The 20,960-nt window shown below is 46.3% G+C and overlaps 1 long non-coding RNA gene across 1 annotated transcript in view; it reads right to left on the bottom strand.

Moving 5' to 3' along the window:
* LOC135422846 (uncharacterized) overlaps positions 1-20,502 on the bottom strand; it is a 30,785-nt gene extending 10,283 nt beyond the window's left edge. The window contains exons 1-2 of the long non-coding RNA XR_010434612.1: positions 20,363-20,502; positions 14,843-14,943 (exon numbers count right to left, since the gene is read on the bottom strand). This is a non-coding gene — a long non-coding RNA (uncharacterized LOC135422846). The remainder of the gene's footprint in view (positions 1-14,842; positions 14,944-20,362) is intronic.
* Positions 20,503-20,960: the final 458 nt, after the last annotated feature.

Below are 20,960 nucleotides of genomic sequence, written 5' to 3'. Positions count from 1 at the left end.
GGTATTCATCTGGAAGTGACACATGGGGAAAAGAACACATTCAGCATCAGGACAAAAGCTACAAAATAAGCAGAAGGAAGGAAGTTTAAAAATTAAAGAGATCTCAAAGTGCTGTCCAGTTTTTCATCCTCCCTCCCTTTGTGGACACAAAACCATCACCAAAGATTAAAAGTGATTGACTGACCAGGTCAGACCAGGGCAGATGTGATAATGGGACAAGGGGGAATGTCTCCCCACTGACAGAGGGCAGGGTTAGATGGGATATTGGGAAGAAATTCTTCCCTGTGAGGGTGGGGAGGCCCTGGCACAGGTTGCCCAGAGAAGCTGTGGCTGCCCCATCCCTGGAAGTGTCCAAGGCCAGGTTGGACAGGGCTTGGAGCAACCTGGGCTAGTGGAAGGTGTCCCTTCCAACCCAAGCTATTCTAGCATTCAGAACATGGCATTAGACTCTCCTAGAAGACTATGTACAGATCCCTTCCTCACCCCCCTTCCTCTGTAGCTCATTCTTGTTCCCTTGCTATGAAAAGTTTGGTTGTCTTCTCCTTTTTCTGGCTGAATCTTTCCACGGCAGTTAGCTGCCATGGTGATGGAAGTTACAGAAATTAGTAAGAGAAGAGTCATAATTAACAATTGACTGACAGTCCCATCTGACCTGAGACAGTAGCTGAAAGCTGCCTCCCACTTCAATCTGCTTGCCACAAACCAGCCAGGAACATGCAGATTCGATAGCCAGGGTGGTTTGGCTACTTGGCTGCCTTCCTGCAGTGGATGTCCTCAGTGGATTTGGTGCTCGAAGCATCAGTGAGGATGTGTCACCATTGCCCTCTTCTGGATCAGCAACCAAGTCTGCTCCAAAGCTTGGGAGATGTCACCGTACAGTGATGGCAACACGTGGTGACTCCAAGGGAACCCTTTCATAAGTGACCACTGGCACCTCATGCAGGTGCTTTGCATTATTTCACTCAAAGAGCTTCAAGTTCTTCTGCATTTCTCCTTCCGGAATAGTGACTACACTGCAGGGCAGATTTACAGCAGATGGTGGATTCAAATGGATGGAGAAATTAAAAAAAAAAATTAATGCTAAATATATGACTAATTCAGGATCTCTGTGAGTGTGTACCAGTGCGAAAGGTGGGTGGTTCAAAACCTCCTGGGAACACGGGGATTTCAGGTTCAAATGAAAGATGTGTGGTTAAACTGAGGAACTCCTTGCCACAGGATGCTGAAGAGGCTAAAAATGTATATGAACTTAGAGGGAACCTGGAAAAGTTTGTGGAAGAGAAATTCAGTGAGGGTTACTAATTACACAGAACTTCGAAGCATTTATATAAGTTACATTTCTACATGAAATACATATTTATGGAAGAAAAGTCTTCCTAGTCCTGTCTAGGCACCTTCTTTGGGGTATATATGTGACACGTTCCTGAATCAGCCCTTTGCTGACCCAGTATAACACACTTCTGTTGGTATGGAAAAGCACGTGGGTCTAATCAGGGGCCAGGTCCTCAGCTGCTGCCTCAAGGTTTTATTCAGCCAGAGGCAGGTGGAGACTCAGTAACTGCTCAGTGACACACTCAGGGCCTGGCCCACCATCGAGCCCCTGAGATCTGGTGATTTTGTAATGCACAAAATTATGCAGAAACTGCACTGTTTTATACAGGGAAGAAAATTAGCCAGGCTCAGCGAGGCACATTACTTATGGACTGAGCGAGGCAATTTGTCACACTCAGCTGGAAAGAATTTCTGCACTTGTCTGCCTGCTGGAGTACGTGCAATATGGTAACGAGGAGCACCAAACCTGCCACTGGAAATTATGGGGCTGTTGTCAGCATCCAAGGACTGAAAATAGGTAGGAAATAGGAAACTGGTGAGGAGTTTCAGCAGCTTGACCCAGCTCTGTAATGGACTTCAGAGTCAAGAGCAGGTTGATGACAGCTGTTAATCCCTCCTAGCACAGCCCTTCGTCGCAGCTCTGCCTGTGTTCCCTGCTGTTGAATAATGCATCTCCCAAACAGGGAAAAAACAGGAGTGGGCATCTCCCCTTTCACCCAGCACGGGGGAAAGGAAAGATGGGAGAATGATGAGTGCCTGACAGCAGGGAAAATGATGGATGAGAGAGGCAGGAGATGAGTGGAGTGCCTGGCACATGGAAGCAGAATGGTAGGTCCTGGGTAAATGAGGACTGGTGGGGACATAGGAGGGGACATATATCCCCAAGACAAGGATTTAGGGGAAAAGATGGCACACAGACCTCTTGAGTCACGGGGCAGATCAGAGTGATGTAGAGTGTCTCTGAGATTGGTTGGAGCATAGTGCTAATAATATCAAGGTTGTGGGTTTGATCCCTGTACGGACCATTCACTTAAGGGTTGGACTCGATGATCCCCGTGGGTCCCTTTCAACTCAGAATATTCTGTGATTCTGGTGCAGACTGGGACTGTCAGGAAAGCAAAAACGGAAAGCAAAGTGCCCACAGTGCAGTGCAGTCAGTCCCAGCAGAGGTCCTAACTTTGAACAGCGGGACAGAAGGCACAAACCCACAGCTGAGGTATCCAACATTGTCTGCACTGGGTCTCTGCCAAATGAAGATCCAGACACTGCACTGCAGAGGTCTGGAGAGGAACCCGTGCGACAGAGCCGTTCTCCGTCGTTTGTCAAGGGTGATAAATGGGACACAGCACAAGTAGAACACAACACACATAAAAGATGCTCTTTAGGGTCTGGATGATAGAGTGCCTGGCAGATAGATCAGGGACTAAAAGTCAGGGTTCCTGACCCCTGATTAAACTTTGGCACGTGCAAACTTACACTGGACAAAAGACACACTCTGCTCCAGTTCCCTGCTTTCCAGCAAGTGTAACAGTCACCGCCTGCCCTAGAAAGAGAGCATCCTCCGTTCATGTTTGGGGAGCTCCTGGAGAGCAGAAGCTCTCCAAGAGCAAAAAATTATCTCTTCAGCATCATCTCTTCAGCATCCTGCAAGAACATGCCAGCAACATTTAACTTCCCCTCAAATCCGGTGGCAGATCACAGGGATTGGCGGGTCTCGCATGTGTGTGACTGTGAGTCACCCAGTATTACTGATCTTCATATTAATCTATTGTTGTAAATGACTTGGAGCTGCCTACAGACAATCCTTCAGAGTATGGAACAATGGAGAACCTGCACATCTGAAGAAAGCCTCCTCTGCATGGCAACTTATTGCCATCGTAACCAGCATAAACAAGAGCAATTAAGACAATTTCGGAGCATCACCTCCTCCCTCTGGGGTCTTAATTAGAGCACGCTCAGAAGGGGGCTGGGGCAGAAGCAGCAAGGGCTGGGAATTAACTTGTGAGGGAAAAGAAGGGTAGGAAGAGTGTCAGATTCAGAGGATTGCTTACTCTCCACCCCATAGCAAAGGGCAAGTGGGGGGAGAGATTTGATCAGCTCTGTGGGAGACAGAAAAGGCTCAGAGAAGCAGAGATTTGCTGCTGTCTAACACTCACACCAGCTGTCAGGACCCTGCAGAAGAGTTTGGTGACATATCCAGGCAATCAAAAGTAGCCAGAATGGGTGAGAAAGACACAGGCATTGCTCAGAAGTATAACAGGGTTCTGACCCATAGCTCTTGGTAGAATCAGGGTTGGATTGGACTGATGGCCTTCTAGGAGCAAAGTGTTAAGGAAGAAGCTCTTTGAAAGTTGATTGTCTATCCCAGCAAATAAAGACAAGCCTCAACACAGTGCTGTTGGATTAGTGTATAGGTTGTTTGCACATGCTCTGTAAAGCTTTGCTATATGCTACTGATCTACGAGCATTCAGATGACTGAGAAGCTGTTTGTGGGTGGCTGTGCAGCGAGGAGAGATGGAAAACTGGGAAGCTCCCCTGTGAGAAAACTGCCAGGAGATGAGAGCTTACATATTAGAGGGACTGACCTGTACAAATACTCCGGGGAAGGAAGGGAGACAGTTCATATCAGCTCAATGATGGCACCTCTTCTTTTGGCAATCTGGCCCCTTGCAATGGAGAAGAAGTGGATGGGACTCCGGAGCAGAGCTTTTGTGAAGGTTTTCATAGGATTGAATACTGCAGGAACTATATGATTTCCAGTTGACTCTTCTCAGATTTAAGACAGAAGTCAGAAAGGAGGTTCCTGCATTTTCAGTGTATAAATAGCCTGATGGAAGCATACAGGAGCTCATTTTGGTATGTATGATGGACTCAGATAATTTTATTAAAAAATTATAGGAATTTACCCAGCTACTCCTGCAACAAGCTCACCAGCTTCTCTTTAATGTGTGTGTAATGACATCTACTCGTGCTTCAGGTGGATCACAAAACTCACCTGAGAGCCAAAATGGTTCTTTCCATTCTCTACAGAGACAATCTTTTTCTTTTTACTTGAAATTTGCTATCACAGATTTGATTGTCTGCTTAAAAAAAAAAAAAAAAAAAGGAAGAAAAGTGGCACATTAACTTGCAGGGAGAAGAGAGGAGCTAAATCTGAGACCTCTTATCTGAATCTTCTTGATGCCTAAGTGCTGGATAATTGGAATTGCTGTCTTAGCCATAAAGGCTGTTTTGCTCAGATGTTCCTAACCTCATACAGGCTTCTCCTTTCTGCTCCTCTAGTGCAGACCCCTGGTTCTGGGATCTCAGGAGATACGTGAAATCTGACCTTGAATGGAGAGAGATCCCACAGAAACTTCCTAGAAGCCAGCGGGAGACGAGCGCTTTGCGAAACGAGAAACCCAATCTCTCTGGAGTCAAGAGCTGTTCAGAAGCAGGGTCACACAGCCAACCACATGATCCAACTTTCCCTTAGCTAAGACTTTCGACAACCGTAGTTCAAACCCTCCCAGTCAAAGCATTTCCTATCATCAGGCAGGTTTTTAAGAGGGAAACAGTGTATGAAATAGTCATGTTGTTAAGAGCAGGGCTATCTACTGTGGTCTTTGTCTTGTGCTAATTATGTGTGCATAGGATGGGTGTGCAGAGCTTGAGTCCACCTGCAAAAACACAGATGAGTCTATAAAGAAGAATAACTATGAGTGGTTCCTGATATTCAAGAAAAGACAGCTTTCCCCATGGATATCTTGTTTAGGTACTGCCTGGAGGGCCAATAGTGAGGACTCAGCAATTCTGAACGTCAGCGTACATATTTAGGAACCTCATGTCAAATGCCTTCTAAAATATAGCAAAAAAAAAAAAGGCCATTTGACAGTGAAAAATGGGGAGATGTGAACAGCTGAATCTGTTCTCTGCCACTGACTCACCAAGGGACTTGGAGCGAGTCACCTTATTTCTCCATAATTCAAACACTCCCTTGTAAAATGAGGCCAGCAGCAAAGCAGGTGCAGCATTTTGTGTAGTGCTCAGGTCTGTACCTGCTGATGTGTGTTTTGGCTGGTTTGCACAGGAGTTTTCAGTTCAGAAGAACGGCCTGTAGAGAGACATCAGTGTTTGTTAATCCATGCTTTATAATGTTCTGACATCTGGAAGGGCAGAGCAGAATCATTATTGTTAGGATGATGACCACTGTGTCCCTTATTAAGAGGAAATTAAAAATAGGAAGTGGTTATAATTATCATTTTGGACACCATTCCAGTGGCATCATTCTCAACACAGTGCCAGGATTATAAAGTAATAGCAAAGGGAATGTCAATGTACAATTCCTTTTTCTCAGTGCAGCACGAGTGTAAGCCAGTAGGATCCCTGCTATCTCCTTCCCTGACATCCAGCCGTGCCTTTCCCAATATGGCTCGCTCCCACTTTCTGAGGTCCATTGTGACGTTAACAAAGGCAGCCCAGTGGTATTGTTACATCCACATGATGGAAAGGGACAGAGAGAAAAAAAAACCACAAAAAACAACAGAATCTCTAGAAATGAAAACAATCAGCTTGTACCGTTCCAGAGGGGAAGAAAAGAATTTCCCAGATGAAGATTTATCACTATCCCTGTCTCCTGCTCTAAGGCAAAGTGCTGTTGCCTGTTCCAAGCTCACCAGTTTTGCTCTCTGCTCCACACAAGGAAGGGAGAACCCGCCTTTGGAAACTGCTAACCTTTTCCTGCATGGAAAACCAAACGAAAGCACTTTGTTTGGGAAAGGCTTGTGCTGGGATTCATAATAAGCCATCATTGACGTGACAGACCTTGTTGTTGACTTGGAGCCAAATCTTGAGGTCCTTGCCTGAAGGATCAGCAGGATTTGACCCCAGGACTGTTATTAGCCTTGACATCACCAGCTCCTGACATGGGATAGTTTTCCAGTGAACTTGCTTGAGAATGTTTAGAAATGTCAAGTGGCCGAGCCACGAGGACACAAGAACGAGAAGGTATCAAATTCGCCCAATTGAACGGGAGAATTCCAGTCCTCCCCCTCGCTCTCGCTGGCGATGGCAGAGCTGCTGACAACGTATGTCAGGGGTATGCCACGTTATCAGACCCCCTCTCAGCCCCGGCACCCTCTGTCAGCACAGTCCACGTGTGATATCCCTGCTAAGCGAGAGCAATGGGATCCCTACATAGGCTCAGAGACCCGCAAGAGAACTGTTTCAGGACTAATTATTGTGGTGGCGGACAGAGTTTGTATCAAAGCTTTCACACAGAGGAAGGGACGCTGCGTGAGCTGGGCAGGAGCCTACAAGTTCTGGTTGTGATGTGGTAATATTTTTCCAAAGGATGTTATGTCACACTGAGAGCTTTGAGACTGGGGAAGGAGAGGGGCAGAGGAGATTAAAGAAGCTGGAGAGCTGTAGGCGCTGATGTAGCACTCATGAGGTGCAGCAATCCCCATACATTTATTTTTAGTCCATAAAAACCAGAATTCTGCACTGAACTCCAGCAGAGGAAGGGCTGTGTGTTAATTAAAACCTCTGGCCGAACTTTCTCCACACTGGGACCATCTACGGCACTCACTTCAATACTTGCAGAACAACTCACCTCACCGTGGTTTAAACCAAACTTCTCAACAACCTTTGTCATTCTCCATTGTCTTCACTGCGCATGGTGGTGCCAACTTTCCTTGGATACATCCACACCACAGTAAATCTTACTCCCGTGCTCCTAGACTCAAATCGCCGTTCTGGTTGCTGACATTAGTCAAGGTCTAACAGGATCTACCATTCCATTCACGCCCCCAGAAGATTTGTACCACCCAGATGCCATTATCGAGTGAAATTCCCATTGTTTCCCACAGCTAAAATCAGTTCCACTAACAAAAATGATAAGGTGTCAGAATCCGTATCGATCACATATATCCACCCATCTATCTTGCCATCTCTCTGCAATTTCCGCAATCCTTGAGAGCACCATTTGTTAGTGTGCTGCAGGAACTCATCCAAAATGCTTTAATATCCCTAAATTAATCGTGGAGGATTCACCTTCCCTTCCATCAGGGAAAACAAAAGCTTGAAATTCAAGGGGAGGGCTGCAATGTACTCGGCTGATTGGCTGGAAGATGCCTTCTCACCCACACGTCCTGCTCAGTAACATTTCCAAATATTTTTGAGCAAGCTGAAAACAATCGTGTTGGAGGGGCAGGGGGGCTGCTAATACCATATCGGTTTCACATTCTTAGGAGAGTTCCCAGCCCACCAATCTGCCATCCTATATCAGGCAATGAGCCTTCAGCTGGAAACTTTACCCTGGCTCTACCTATTGTCCAATGTTTTCCTTCCTGCCAGATGATTGGAATCACACCAGTTGTTAATTTTACACCTGCTGTTTGTGAATATCCCTGGGTGACCTTTCCGACAACAGCTACCACGGGGGATTTTGCAGCGGAGAGATGCACATACATCCAGGCAGGAGCAGATAGAAAGGGAACAGGAAGGGGCTCCTGATGAATGATGAGGGATTAAAATAGCTCTTGCTGGGGCCATAGTGGGATATCGGACAGCAGGAATGATGAAGCGGATGTTTAAAACATAGTGAAGTGTCGCTCTAAGCACAGGGGGCAAAATAGTGTTAGCAGATCCCTTCCTCTCTTCAGCTCTCTCCTTGTGCCCGGCTGGCTCAGCAATGCAACCCCAAGAGCTTCTTGCAAAGGAAGAATGTCTCCCTGAGATGCTGAAGCCAAGGTCTGGAAAGTCTGAAAACTCTTTTATTTGGGAATCTGAAAGGAGTATCTGCCCTATGGCCCCATTCATCACTTCTTACCTTGGTGTAACTGACCCTAATGCCTGGAAGGGATTAATCACTCCAAGAGGGATGTGCCAGTACAACGTGGACAGGAAAAGCCATTGGCTTCTCAGTCCTGAATTCTAGCTGGTCTGAGGAAGTCACAGGTGCTCAGATATCACTGTGACCAGCTTTAATACTCAGATTAGGTTAAACAGATCTAGCCCACATTAGAACTGCTGCATTAAGAGCACTCTGGTTATTAAAAATGATTTATGGGGCCAGAGATGGATCAGAGGAGAAACCGGCCACAGCCTGCAGCCACGTCACCTCAACATTTCCTACAGCAAGCTGGTACTTTGCTGTTGAAAGCGGAGTAGTATACAAATAGGCACAGAAGATGGCAAATTTTCCTCTGAGGGAATACTGAATATTGGATAAATAACACAGTGGTGGATGTCTGCTGAGTGGTAGCAGATGTTCAGGGACAGGCAAGCCTGACCCTTGTGGAGGAGAAATCACTGATGTGGATATCAACACAATTCTGTGTGTACAGTGCTCAGACACAGGCCTCCATCCTCCCTTATACAGCAGTGATCAGTGTGCCAAGAAATCCCTCTCCCAGGGATCTCCACTCAGCATAATACACCCTTTCACTGGAGAATGGCTCTGGCTCAGGATCTGATTCCATTCAGAGATATTGGGGCAAATCTTGCCTCTGTCCTCTAATCTGGCCAAGCACAAGTCAAATGGAAAAAGCCTTCTCAGATCTGAACCCCGGCTCCAAACCAAGCTGCCCCCAACTCCTGTAACTTCTCACTACAGGATGAGGGGACCCCATGCTGTTATAGAGCCCATCTTGCAAGTGAGGCTCTCACCACATCCAAGCTAATGAGCACCCCACTGCACCTTGTGCAAAATGGGAACTCTGAGGGTTGGCCACTTCCCAAATTTGAAGAAAAATGTTCTGACAATCTAAACTCCTGCTGTAGTTTGAACCTCAGATGAAATTGCTCACAGCTTCTCCCAATCGAGTGTGGAAGATACAACCATTTCTGCAGAAAGCCTGTCTACAAACCCCAGGGAAATAATCCCAACATGCCTCTCAAAGAAACAGGATGTCCTTGATGCATCATTTTCCTGTGGTGTTCTTGTGAGTCCTTCTTCTGAGACTTTCATGCCACCAAGCCACCAGTTTCTAAATGCTCTTGGCCAAGAACTCACTCAAATGCATGGACAGCTGCAAACAGCATGACATGCCTTGGGCAGCACTGGAAGGGGTCTGGGTGTCACGCATCTCCAAACTCCTGGAAACCAGGGGAACAATAGTTGTTGCTGTTGTCCCTCAGCTAAGTGAAACCCACGGTTGAAGATCAGGAATGGCAGATGAGCTTCTCTCTGCAGCCTCATCAACACGCTAATGGCCATCTGCATCTCTGGATTCAGTTCTGTCCTTGGCCAACCCAGTTTAGAAAAGGTTTTGTTTTTCTTGGGCTGGTTTTGTTTACAGCCGCTTGACCGAGGCAGAGAGTTCACCAGCAGCTGAATGCAACCCAGGCTCTCCCAAGTGTACGTTCTCCAGTGAAACATCTGGTTACAAGCAAGGTCAAATGGGTCTGAAATGGGAGAGGGCCACAGATTCTCTCCGCTGAGATGCAGCTGGGAAAAGAACAGGCTTTTCTGGGTATGTTTGAGCATTTGGCTGGGAAAAGGAAAAAGAAGAAGAAAGAAACAGATACTGCAGAAAAATCCAGGGATCAAGAGTCTGGTTCTTTCATTGGTTAAAAATCAAGACCACCCTAGTTGCCACATGAATTGCTATCTTATTTAGCAGGAATTGCAATTGTTCCCAAACAGACTGAAGGTCTCTTCAAATCCCTCATTTATACATATTTACCAGTGTATATATATACATGAATTCCTCGATTCCCCACTATCCCAGGATTATCTCAGATGGACATCTCAGGCAGAAGGCTTTCTTTCCACTCTGTTCTTTCCTCTATTTGCCTCTCACCATTGCACTAGAGCCAGAAGGATGAAGACAGACCTGACCTGCAGCACACTGCAAACCCTGATCTCATAAGTTCCTTAGGACAAGGACCACCCAGTTGAAGACAAACACCTCAGTGTTTGTCCAGCACCTGCACCACTGGTGCCCAAGTCGCTGTCTGGATGCAATAAAGACACAAATAACAACATTGTTCGTGACTGGGGTGAGAGGTCCTGAAAACCAAGAAACCATTCAGGAAGCCTAAAGAACAAATCCTTCCACGCAGCCCCAGGGAATGTTAGCAGCAATGTAAGATTTAGGATTTCCTTGTTTTTAAAAAGAGACTTGTTCCTCAGAACAAGATCAAAAAAAAAACCCCATGTGAACTGAATGAACCAAGCACACAGAACACTGACCAAGAGAGAAAGCATATCATGGAGACATGGCAGAAACTGGTGAACTGGGACTGATTCGTGGACTACCAAAAAAACAATGGAAAATACTAAATTCACATTATGGTGTTTATGCTGCATGAGCTGACCAGCCCTAATAACACTAAAGCTTAGTACATGATTTTCAGAGAGAAACAAGTGAAGAAAAATTGTCTGAGCATGGGACCAAGCACTATTTCTGAGCTGTGATGCTTCCTCCTTCAGGACCTTCACTAAATCTCAGGTTGTGCTTGAGCATCCTTCTCTAAAAGGATAAGGACAACAGCAGTCACTCACCTACTTCAGCGGGCAATGAATGATTCAGAAACTCTCATCGACCTCTTCAAGTCCTACACACAATGTCGGATGTGTCATGCAGCAGGTCGCATCAGCCAGAAAGCTATCATCTCTTAATGGGTGATGGACAGGGCAAAGCCTGTGGAAGGACCTGGCCCCTGGAACTCTGTCCTCTGGCATCTCTATCCAAGCTGGGAATGGTTTGCAGAAGGATCCACTTTCCTGTGGAGGGGCTATGGAGGGGGGGAACAGCCTGTGCTGAGTGTGTGGCTGCCATTGCACTGGGCCGTGCTGGAATCCGGACGTCGGGGGCAGAGGCATCTTTTGAGGCTCAGCACATCAGCTGCTGCCTTCATGCACCAGAAATAAAGGGCTCCAAATCCGAACCTGGAAGCCAACCAAAATACCAGAAGACTGTGGTGCTTCTCGTGTGCATAATCTCATGCCTAATTTGCATGCACCGCTTGTGTATCTTAATCCCAGCTTTCCCGAGGATGCTGTCCCATCCCTGATCCCATCAGCAGCTGGACTCCATCTGCCCAAATGAAAGCCACAGTTGCACCCTGCTTGGATTTTTTCCACCACACTGCTGGATGCAGCTGCTACCCAGGCCCCTGCTTTGTGCAGTCTTTTGTTGAATGCAGAGATTTTCCTTCACGAGTTTGAGCTCGTTACCATTTCAGTCACCCTTCAGACTGCCCGGACATGAGCAAGCTCTGGTCTGGAGTCACTGCTCCAACAAACACCATCAGCACTTCACAGCACACAGTGCTGGCTGGAATCTGCCTGGCTTGGAGCACAGATCCGGTGCATAGCCCCTCACAGACCAGCCAGTTATTCCTAACAGCCTATACAGGGCACATCTGGGGTGGCACTCGACTCAGACATGTTTGGGAGTGCATTAGGAAAAGGTATATTTGCAAACACACAGACTCAGATTTGTTAGGACACATTGGAGAGTTTAAGGGTAGAAAAAGCCAATTGGGAGCACTAAGTATGCACATGTGAGAACTCACTGTAGAAACTGGGCTTGAGAAGAAACACAGGAAAATGTTGATTCATCCGCATCCCTTTCCTTCTCTTCTGTCTTTTCCCTCATGATGGGAACAGTCTCTCTAGAAAAACCTCATCTTGTATCTTTCAGTTGTGATAAAGAAACCTTCCAGCTGCTTGCCCCAAACCCACCTGTGGGTGCATTAAGAACAGAGTTTTATCATAATGTAAAGGGTCAAATAGTTCCTTTCTCCTCTACCTCTTCCTGATAGGTAAATTTGGGTCATTCTCACCCTTTGCTGGGAAAAACAACTTCTTTACCAGTTAAAGTTGTACCAAAGTAGCTAGTAAAGTTTGTTGAGGCCTCGCCTCAGTCTGCTGACAGGAGGGAGGGAAACTGTCTGGGATTTGGGCATTTCTCTTCCTCTTTCTTTAAGAAGTGTTTTGATCAAATTAGTAAAACCGTTCATTCTCTCTGTCAATCCTTAACTTTATTTTTGTTACTTCTAGACAGCTTGGAACATCCCTTCCTTGGTGACATTCACTAAATCTGTCTCAGCAGCCAAACCTGCTGCCTCCCAGCACCCAAGTAAGAAAGACAGTCCTGTGCAGTTGGATCTGGCATCGCCTGGGGAGCAGCAATGAACCCATCCACCCCTGCCTCTCTGCAAAGAGCTCCTGCTGCCCTCTGGTCCTGAGAGGGGGCATCCTCCAGCACTTCATCCCAGCTGGGAATGATCTCTGCCCCACTCCCCTTGGCTCTTGTTCACGAAGGGCCATCCCTGAGCCCCTGAGCTGGGAGCAGGGAGTGCAGTGGGGACACCTCCATCGCCTCCCCATACCAGTGGTTTAAGGGTGCTGACTGAAAGCATCCGCTGTGCCCGGGCAGCTGTCCAAGCACGTTGAGTGCAAGCTCAGTTCCACTTCCACAGGCTGGGATCACACTCCTGGATCGCCGACCCTTCATTGCACCGGGCGAAATCCCGAACCAGGGAAACTGCCCTTAAAGCTTGTTCCCTCTCTAGTTGTTCACAGCAGGGATAAGTGAGGCCTCATCTATAATCACCTAAAACCATCACATGATTCATGCTCTCGCAGTACAACAGCTGAGCACGCTGCAGGATACACAGCAACACACATTGGTGATGCACCATTACACACTTCCCCAGTGCAAGCCCTGTTGAAATGCTGCCATCAAATTATTTCAACTGATCAAAGCTGGAAAAAAATAGAATATTAAAGCCCCAGATAACAAAATTAATAAGAATAAAAGCATGTAGGTGAGAATTAAGAAGGCATTAACATTCTGATGGCATCTGCTGCCTAAATTAAACTACAGGGAAAAAAATGAGTTCAGCTGACGCTCAGGATCAGGACAAATAGTTCTCAAATGGAAATTACAGTTTTGAAAATTATGCACCAAAAAAGGATCCAATTTAGGACATTTCTGATTTGTGAAGTTCTTTCTCCAGGTGGGGATCTCAGGCTTGACTGGAGGGCTGGCAACATGATTGGCAAAATGCTGGAGTTGCTCAGTTCCTGCATCCCACAGCACGACCAAACTGGCCCAGAGCCCAGCTGGGCCAGTGTCTTGTCACCTCCCTGATCCTTCTGGGGCTCTGTCCCCTTTTGGAACTGGACCATATGGATATGGTGTGTAAAGTGTGTTTCATTCATGCAGACACCATCACGGAAAAAGAGGAGGAATTAGGCCTGGATTTTCAAAGGAGCTCAGTGTTAAATTACGTGAATAACTGCATCAGTAATTTACATGAGCAGTTACTGTGACAACTAATAGTGAACACCTTAAGTAGCCAGTTGAGCATGTAATGGTCTGAGTTATATGCAGCATCATGTCTCTTTGGCACACCAAATTAGGTGTGTATACACATTTTGCATGCCCTAAAGGACTTCTACCTCAGCAACGAGCCTCAATTTCACAGCACAAGCCTGATCTCAGCAGCCTAGCACAGCACAGCCAGTTTATGCAACGCAGAGAGCTGGCACAAACTCCAGGCCCAGGTTGGAATGGATCTTCAGACAGCTAATTAATTTTTACTGCTCCTTTGTGAACTGTAAATTACCCTTCATTTCCTAGATTTCTGTCCCATTTTTCGCCCGCCTTTCTCTAGTGAAGCAGTAAAAAGGGAAAAGTGCCAATAATGGGTTCTCGTTGTGATAAAAGCAGCCACGACTCACTCCCACTTCGAACAATGCTCTGCTTATGACCAGAATATAAAGGCAATTGGGTTTCAAGAAACTATCCAGAGATAATGACTTTTCTTGGAGATGGGAGGATACAAAGAATATTTTATAAAAAGAGGGGCGGGAGGAGTGTCTGATTTTGCAGGACAAGCACAACCGAGTTCTTCTCCTGCAGAGGGTTAAAAACAAGATAAATAATCTTCACTTACAGACCAACTTCATCAGTATTGCCTGCACAAGAGAGAAGGGAAACTGCTTACAAAGCTGAACTGCTAACAGCCTCCCCTTCTCACTCAGACAGGAAAGAAGAACCTCTCCCCCAGAAAGAGTGACCTTCAGACCACACACACACACACACACACACACACACAGGCACCAGAGTCTTAGAGAGCCACCCCTGAGCAAACAGTGCCAGAGCAAGGATGGGTGGCTTTTTTTCAGTACTGCCATGACCCTGTTCAAAGACTAAAGCTGCTGATTGTGTTGAATCCGAATAGCAACACCCTGCCAAGAAAAGATCTACTAATATATACAAGCCATGGTTCCAGTGTATATTCATTGCTGATGCCACTGTTCATAGAATCACAGAATGGTTTGGGTTGAAGAGACCTTAAAGACCATCTTGTTCCATTCACCACCATGGGCAGGGACACCTTCCACTTGGCCAGGTTGCTCCAAGCCCTGTCCAAACTGGCCTTGAACACCTCCAGGGATGGGGCATCCACAACCTCTCTGGGCAACAAAATTAATCCAAATTTGCCATCTTCACCCACACAGTTACCAGAGGCAGAAGCAGCTGCAGGGAAAAGATCATAACACACCTGAGATGAACTTTGCACGGGCGCTGCTGAAATTTCAGGACAGCATCAGCATGGTGAGAGTCACTTCACCCTTCTGTCAGGACACAGCATTTGCATTAAATCTGCGAATAACAAAAAGGTATTACTGGAATTTTCATGTGGTTACATCTCCCAAATGCCCCTTGAAAGGCCACGGCCGCAAGAACATACGGAAGATCTCCGGGTCCATGCTGTTGGGATGCTGCAGGAATGAGAACACGGCATTGCTGGGGTGCGTTTATGGGGCCTTCAGCATATTAGATACTTATATTGCAAAACACCACATTCTTCAGCTCTGACGGAGCCTCTTTTATCTCAGTGGCAGATTCCTGAGTCGCAATCGCTGCCAGATGACTGTGCACAGTGAGTTAATGGCCACAGACCCTGAGCTTCTCTTGCCTCAAGTCATTTACCCAGAGCACCAGTGACGTTATTGTGTTCAGCCCATATTTACTACAGCTACAAACTGATTCAGAGAAACCTGGAGTACAGGATTAATCATTACTCTTGGGATGTTGAAAATGGATACCAGAACGGACTTCCAAATTAGGTATCTAAAAGTCCTGCATCTCCCAGGAGAGCCCCATTACATCTCCCTACTCCTTCTAATGGAATCTATAGTATGTGAGCACGGCTTTGCCTCCCACAAGCCCTCCCTGCATAATTATCCCCAGCTCAGATTGCTGCTCTCTCTAATGGCTGGAGAACCACTTTCTTCAGGCTACTGAGATGTAAAGAGGAAATGTTTATTGCAAAATGCAAGTCAACCACAGCCAGTGGGTCTGGGCCATGGTGGAGGGATACAGAAATGGCTGCTTCTTCTTTTTTTTGCCTCAGAAATAGAACCCACTAAAAATAGCAGTTCCTCAGGAACAAGACTGCCTGAAAATAGCTGTTTCTCAGGAGCAGGGCTGGCTGCTTCTGAAAGAAGTAGCTATTAATGTATAATTGTCCCTGAGGCTGGTTTCTGAGAAAATGCTGTACATACAGAGGGCTGTAAAGAGTTATGTTCACAGCAGGGAACACAGGCACCCCTGTCTTGTCAGAGGTCCTGTAAACTCCAGTAGTTCACAGCAGTGCATTTGATTCACTAATCGTAGGCACAGTTAGATCCATCACAGCACTGGGAAATATCTCCCTCCGTTCTGGTTAAAGCAGCACTCTGGGATGCTCTTATTAGCTAGACCAGTAAATGAGAAAGCCTCCATCAGCTCTAATCAAACCCACACTGGTTCCTCTCCCAGGACCGAGAAAGCCTGACGGGACAGAGCCAGCTTTGAAACTCCGGTGCTCTCTTTCCACAGAAGATCCAAGAACTTTGTTGAATTGCAGGTTGTGCAATCTACTTCCAATTTCCTGCTCTACTCAGCACTTGGAGTTTTCTCGCGCAGATGCTACAGGGCAATAAATCTTCTGAAGAATGGCTCTGCATTTCTCCCACTATAGTGTTGCCTTATAATGAGGAAAGACAAATTGCTTGTGAGATTGGCTGATTGGTTGGTTATTCCCTAAAATGTCTCACTCATCCCTCTCACAACACCATGGGTTCAACAGCTCATTTCTTTTGCCTTCATTTTCCTTCCCAGCACAGACAGCCAATATCTATACAGACGCCATTCTCCTCCTGTTCTTCTCCCCTTAAGGAAAAATCCATCTGGCCAAAAGCAGCAGAGATTATAAAAGGTCCAGAAAAGGCAAATTTTGCAAAGCACAGCTTTAAGGAAACAGCAGTGCAGATGAAGTACAGAGGTGATCTGACTGCTGCCACCATTTCAGTCCCACACCCCCAGTGCCAGAAGTCATAGTAACCTCTGCTGAGAGCATCCTTGGATCCCAAAGGCTGTAGGACTGGGCTGTGCCATGACTGGATGGAAATTTGTAGACTGCTCCTTCCAGGCTTTGCTCTAAGTGCTGCTTCAAGTCATATCTCTCCTTTGTTTATTGGTGATCTGACACTTCAGCATTCCAAAAGCAGGAGAAGCAGCTTTCTGGAGGAAGTGTACAGCTGAATTTCTACTCCCCAAGTAGCCCAAGGCAGGTCTTTTAGCTCAAGAAATTACTCTTCCTCACTGAATTCCAGCAAAAGAAATGCTTGTCCTTACACCTTTCCAGTATGGAAACTACGTCTATTTCCCCGAGAACGTTTACCTTGCAGAGTGTGACAAAGACCAACATTCCCAGAGTTCATTTTAACCTCGTTTGCTCAGGAGGGAGCCCCGGAGAAGCTGCAGCCAGGCTAATTACACACACCTACAGCTGCAGGAAACTTGTAAAACACAAAATACAGAGTGCCAGAAGACTGGTGTCTGACATGGCCAGGTAAAACCAGAGCTGGGACACATACCCCTGACATCCTGCCACACCATTAACTGATCTTTCCCTTCCCTGTTGCCAAGGGGTTTGTTATATAATCTAAACTGCACACATAAAGGGAAAGTTATATAAAATATAGATATATCAATATACTCCTTGCCTTTTTATTTTGCTAAAGTTTTGAAAAATGCCTTGGGATCCTCCAAACCAATAGCCCATGAAAGACAGAGTGCTTGATTTCTGTTTGATAGCAGCAGGGCGAGGATTTCTTTTGCAGCACTGATCAGTTTGATTAAACAAGCGTTTAGTTGCAGCCGTCATACAGAGCTCATTAAAAAATACTCTACATTTGTGTAGCATTTATCATCCAAGAATCTCATCATGTTTTACAAAATGTCATTAATTAAACTCTACAATTCCCCTCAGAGAGGGATAAGGAAAATGAAGAGTTGCTTTAATCCATCACTGAACTGCAGCAAGCGCTGGGTTAGAGGAAAGCAGCTTTTCAACAACACACAGCAGCACTGGATCAGGAAGAGAAGATCCCCAGGCAAAGTCACCCAGGGAATATATCACACACCTTGTGTTTGCCTGAACTGTGCAATTCCACTATAAGTTAAATGCCAATTCTTGCACTGAAGAGAAGAGGATGATTTTTCTCCCCCAAACCGCTCCCCAGGTTTATATCTGAGACACTTGGCAGGACAACACACCTTCCACTGAATGCCCAGCAGTGCTAAAGCCCAGGGACAGCCACGACCCTGCCCGGGACCCAGGAGGTAGAAAATATAAAGCCACACAGCCACAAATTGCATCTCACAGTACTGGAATGCTGTGCAAGCTGGTGCTTAAAGTAGAGGGAGGGTAAAGTCCCCTTAATCCCTTGCTTACTTCCCTCTCCCCTCCCAATCAGTAAATCCACACCTGTTAAAGGTCACCCTGAAATGAAATACATTTGAATGCTTCCTGCTGCAGCTTGGCTCCCCTGTCCCGGTCCCCTGCGATCCCTCCCAGCTCAGCTGCAGAGCAGGAGAGGGAAGGGGGTGCCCACGTGCTCCGCCTGAATGTCAGAGTCGCATGGCTGAAATCCCACCCGACTTTTAGCTGATCTTTAGAGAGGAATCTCCCTCTCACCCTGGCTTTAGGAGGTGTAGGATAACATGGCCACTAGGCAAGCCTGATTAGACAGATCTGTTATGCCACTTTCATTAGCTTGGAAAGAGCTAGAATTTGATCTGGAGCAGACTGGGGAGAGAGTGCAAAGGATCACTATTTGTAAGTGAAGTGTGACAACAAAACCACAGGGATCTGTGCCAGGAGAGAATGATGCAAACAGACACCTGTGCATCCACTGCACCACAGAGCACTGGGAAAAGGGAGGACAGATGGAACAGCAGGAATCCCACCAACTCAGTCACCAACAAATCAACACAGCCATGAATCCCAATGGTAACTGCATCCATAGCCTGGAGAAAGAGGCATGGACTAACTCTCTGGAAGGCCTGGGCTGCATATAGTGCCTGGTTGGGGCTGAGCTGTGGCTCTCCCTCTGCAGCCCCACAAACCTTCTGATTCCTGTATGTCTTCCAAGAAGATGTTTATCTCACCCACTGGTAAAACACTTGGGGCCTCTCCAGGGCAGTTGTGCTTCTTGGCTCCTGAGACTTGCTTCAGTCTCGTGTCTCCTTCCTGTCACAGGTGAAGTGACTGCAGCTGTCAGGAAGAAACAGAAAGCCTGGGATACAAACCCTTCCAGTGCTCAGTGGGGAGATGTGCTGGGTTGAACTGCAGACTGGTTGTGGTCTGAGATCTGCAGGAAACATCATCAACAGATGCCACAGGGCTGTGGAGACAATAATATCCCAAAACCACCAGTGCCTCTGGTCTGAGTAAGACTCAGGTCAGCAACTGATCTTCTTCCAAAACACAAAGTAGGAGAGGGAGAACAGCCATTGACTGCTTTAGCTGGGAAGGTTAGAGAGACAATTTCCATGCAAGGCTATGGAAGTGCTGAGCATTTTCATCAGATGTAAATGTGGGAAGAGAGGAAAAGTACAAGGATTGTGCTGGAGGAACTGACAGTAGATTCAAAGATAGTAACAAGGTGATTTTTTTAAGCCTCTGGTTAATTAGTCTCCAAATTCTCCCCCGATAACATGAGGCCCATTTGTACAGCCCTCCTGCTGGGCCACTCACACTTAGCCAAACAGACACATGGATGAGATGGGATTCATCACACCAGCCTTCCCCCTGCTCAGGGAGGCAGATCTGCCTGCACAGATGGAAGGTGTGTTCAGCCCTGCCTTTCTGGACTGACACCACCGTGCCCTTCCCTGTGGGTACATGTCTTTCCTCTTTTTAGCATGAGGAAACTGGTTTTTACTGGTCCCTGGCTTTATTTTCATGTTTGTCTCTGGGAAGCAGCCTCAGATACAGCTGTTGCTGCATCAGATTTATCTCTGTGAAAATTCCTGCTTTGGTTTTGCAAGTGTTTTAATTAACGTACATTATTTTAGTACACTTTACTACTGATAGCATGTAATTATCTCCCCACAGGTATATATTTAGCTAACCAGCAAGCTGATCAAAGACCTACAAAATAAGGTTCTTTTGTAACTGACACCAGATACAAGCAAAATGGGACCAAAGGAGGAGGGAGGAATCCCCCCTTCCCCGGTCCTAAACCCAGGGCTCAAATTTCTCCACTTGAAAAGATAATCATAACATTACCTTACATATTTTATCAGAGGAGCATGAAGATGCATCAACACTCAAGTGCTGTGAAGGAGAAAAGAACTATGTACATACTAAACTATTAATCATTGGTAAGTGATCTCCTCTGCAAAGTGTTTTGAGGTTGACAAAGGAAAATGGCTCTGTAATAACACAGAGCAAGCAATCTGCTTGCAATCACAGGTTAATTCTCTCAACTGCTTTTGCCATGTCAATCCCTAGGTATTATTATCTCTGCAAGGCAATTCACCATTTTCCTGAGGAATTCTGGCCATGGAAGAGATTCCAAATTCCATACCCTTTTCTTGTCCTGTTCAATGCCTGAGTCTGGTTTCCACTGCAAGCACAATTTTAGATGAATGAGGCTGAGACCTCAGCAGCCACCCTGCTCTCACCACACCAAACTGTTCATACAATTAAAAATAACTGACTGGATCAAGCAACCTGGGACGATACCTTTTCTCCAAATTACTGGCTGATAAAACATGCATCTCTCTTTTGTGTTCTTGAAGTGCCAGTAGCTCTTGATTTCTCTCTCCTTGATGGCTGCAGCTCCTTAACCTGTGCTGGTGGGAAGACATCAGATTGAAATGAGTGTTTTGGAGCCAAGAGGCATCCTGTGCCAAACCACATGTTTCAGAACCATATTTGGTCCACAAACCACCAAAGGTTTGATCCTTTATTAAAAGCACTGGGTGCTTTGTCATCAGTTTCGATAGGGGCAGGACCCCTGTTTAGGTAAATCCTCGTCTCTTGACCTTCTTGAAGGCCACTCTGTGCCACCTCCCACACCTATGGACAGTGTGTTTGCACATTACTACAGTACCACTGACCACCCAGGTGAGACCCCGAGTTTTCAAAAGTTAGCACACAGAACAGGAAAAATGATCCCAGCCTCTGAGGCAGGCTGTTTGCTTTGTTGTTTTTTGAAGTTGTGCTTTTTACTTCTCCTTTTCAGCAAGTTAAATGAAGAGTGTTACTTAACTTTTCAGGCCACAACTGAATCTTTGGACTGAAAGCTGCAATATTATGTGTTACCCTTGTTAGTGGAGGA

This window comes from Pseudopipra pipra, chromosome 16 (genome assembly GCF_036250125.1).
Source record: "Pseudopipra pipra isolate bDixPip1 chromosome 16, bDixPip1.hap1, whole genome shotgun sequence".
Classification (NCBI taxonomy): Eukaryota; Metazoa; Chordata; class Aves; order Passeriformes; family Pipridae; genus Pseudopipra; species Pseudopipra pipra.
The sequence above is the reverse complement of the archived record's forward strand: the minus strand, read 5'-3'. Positions and strand labels throughout refer to the sequence as shown.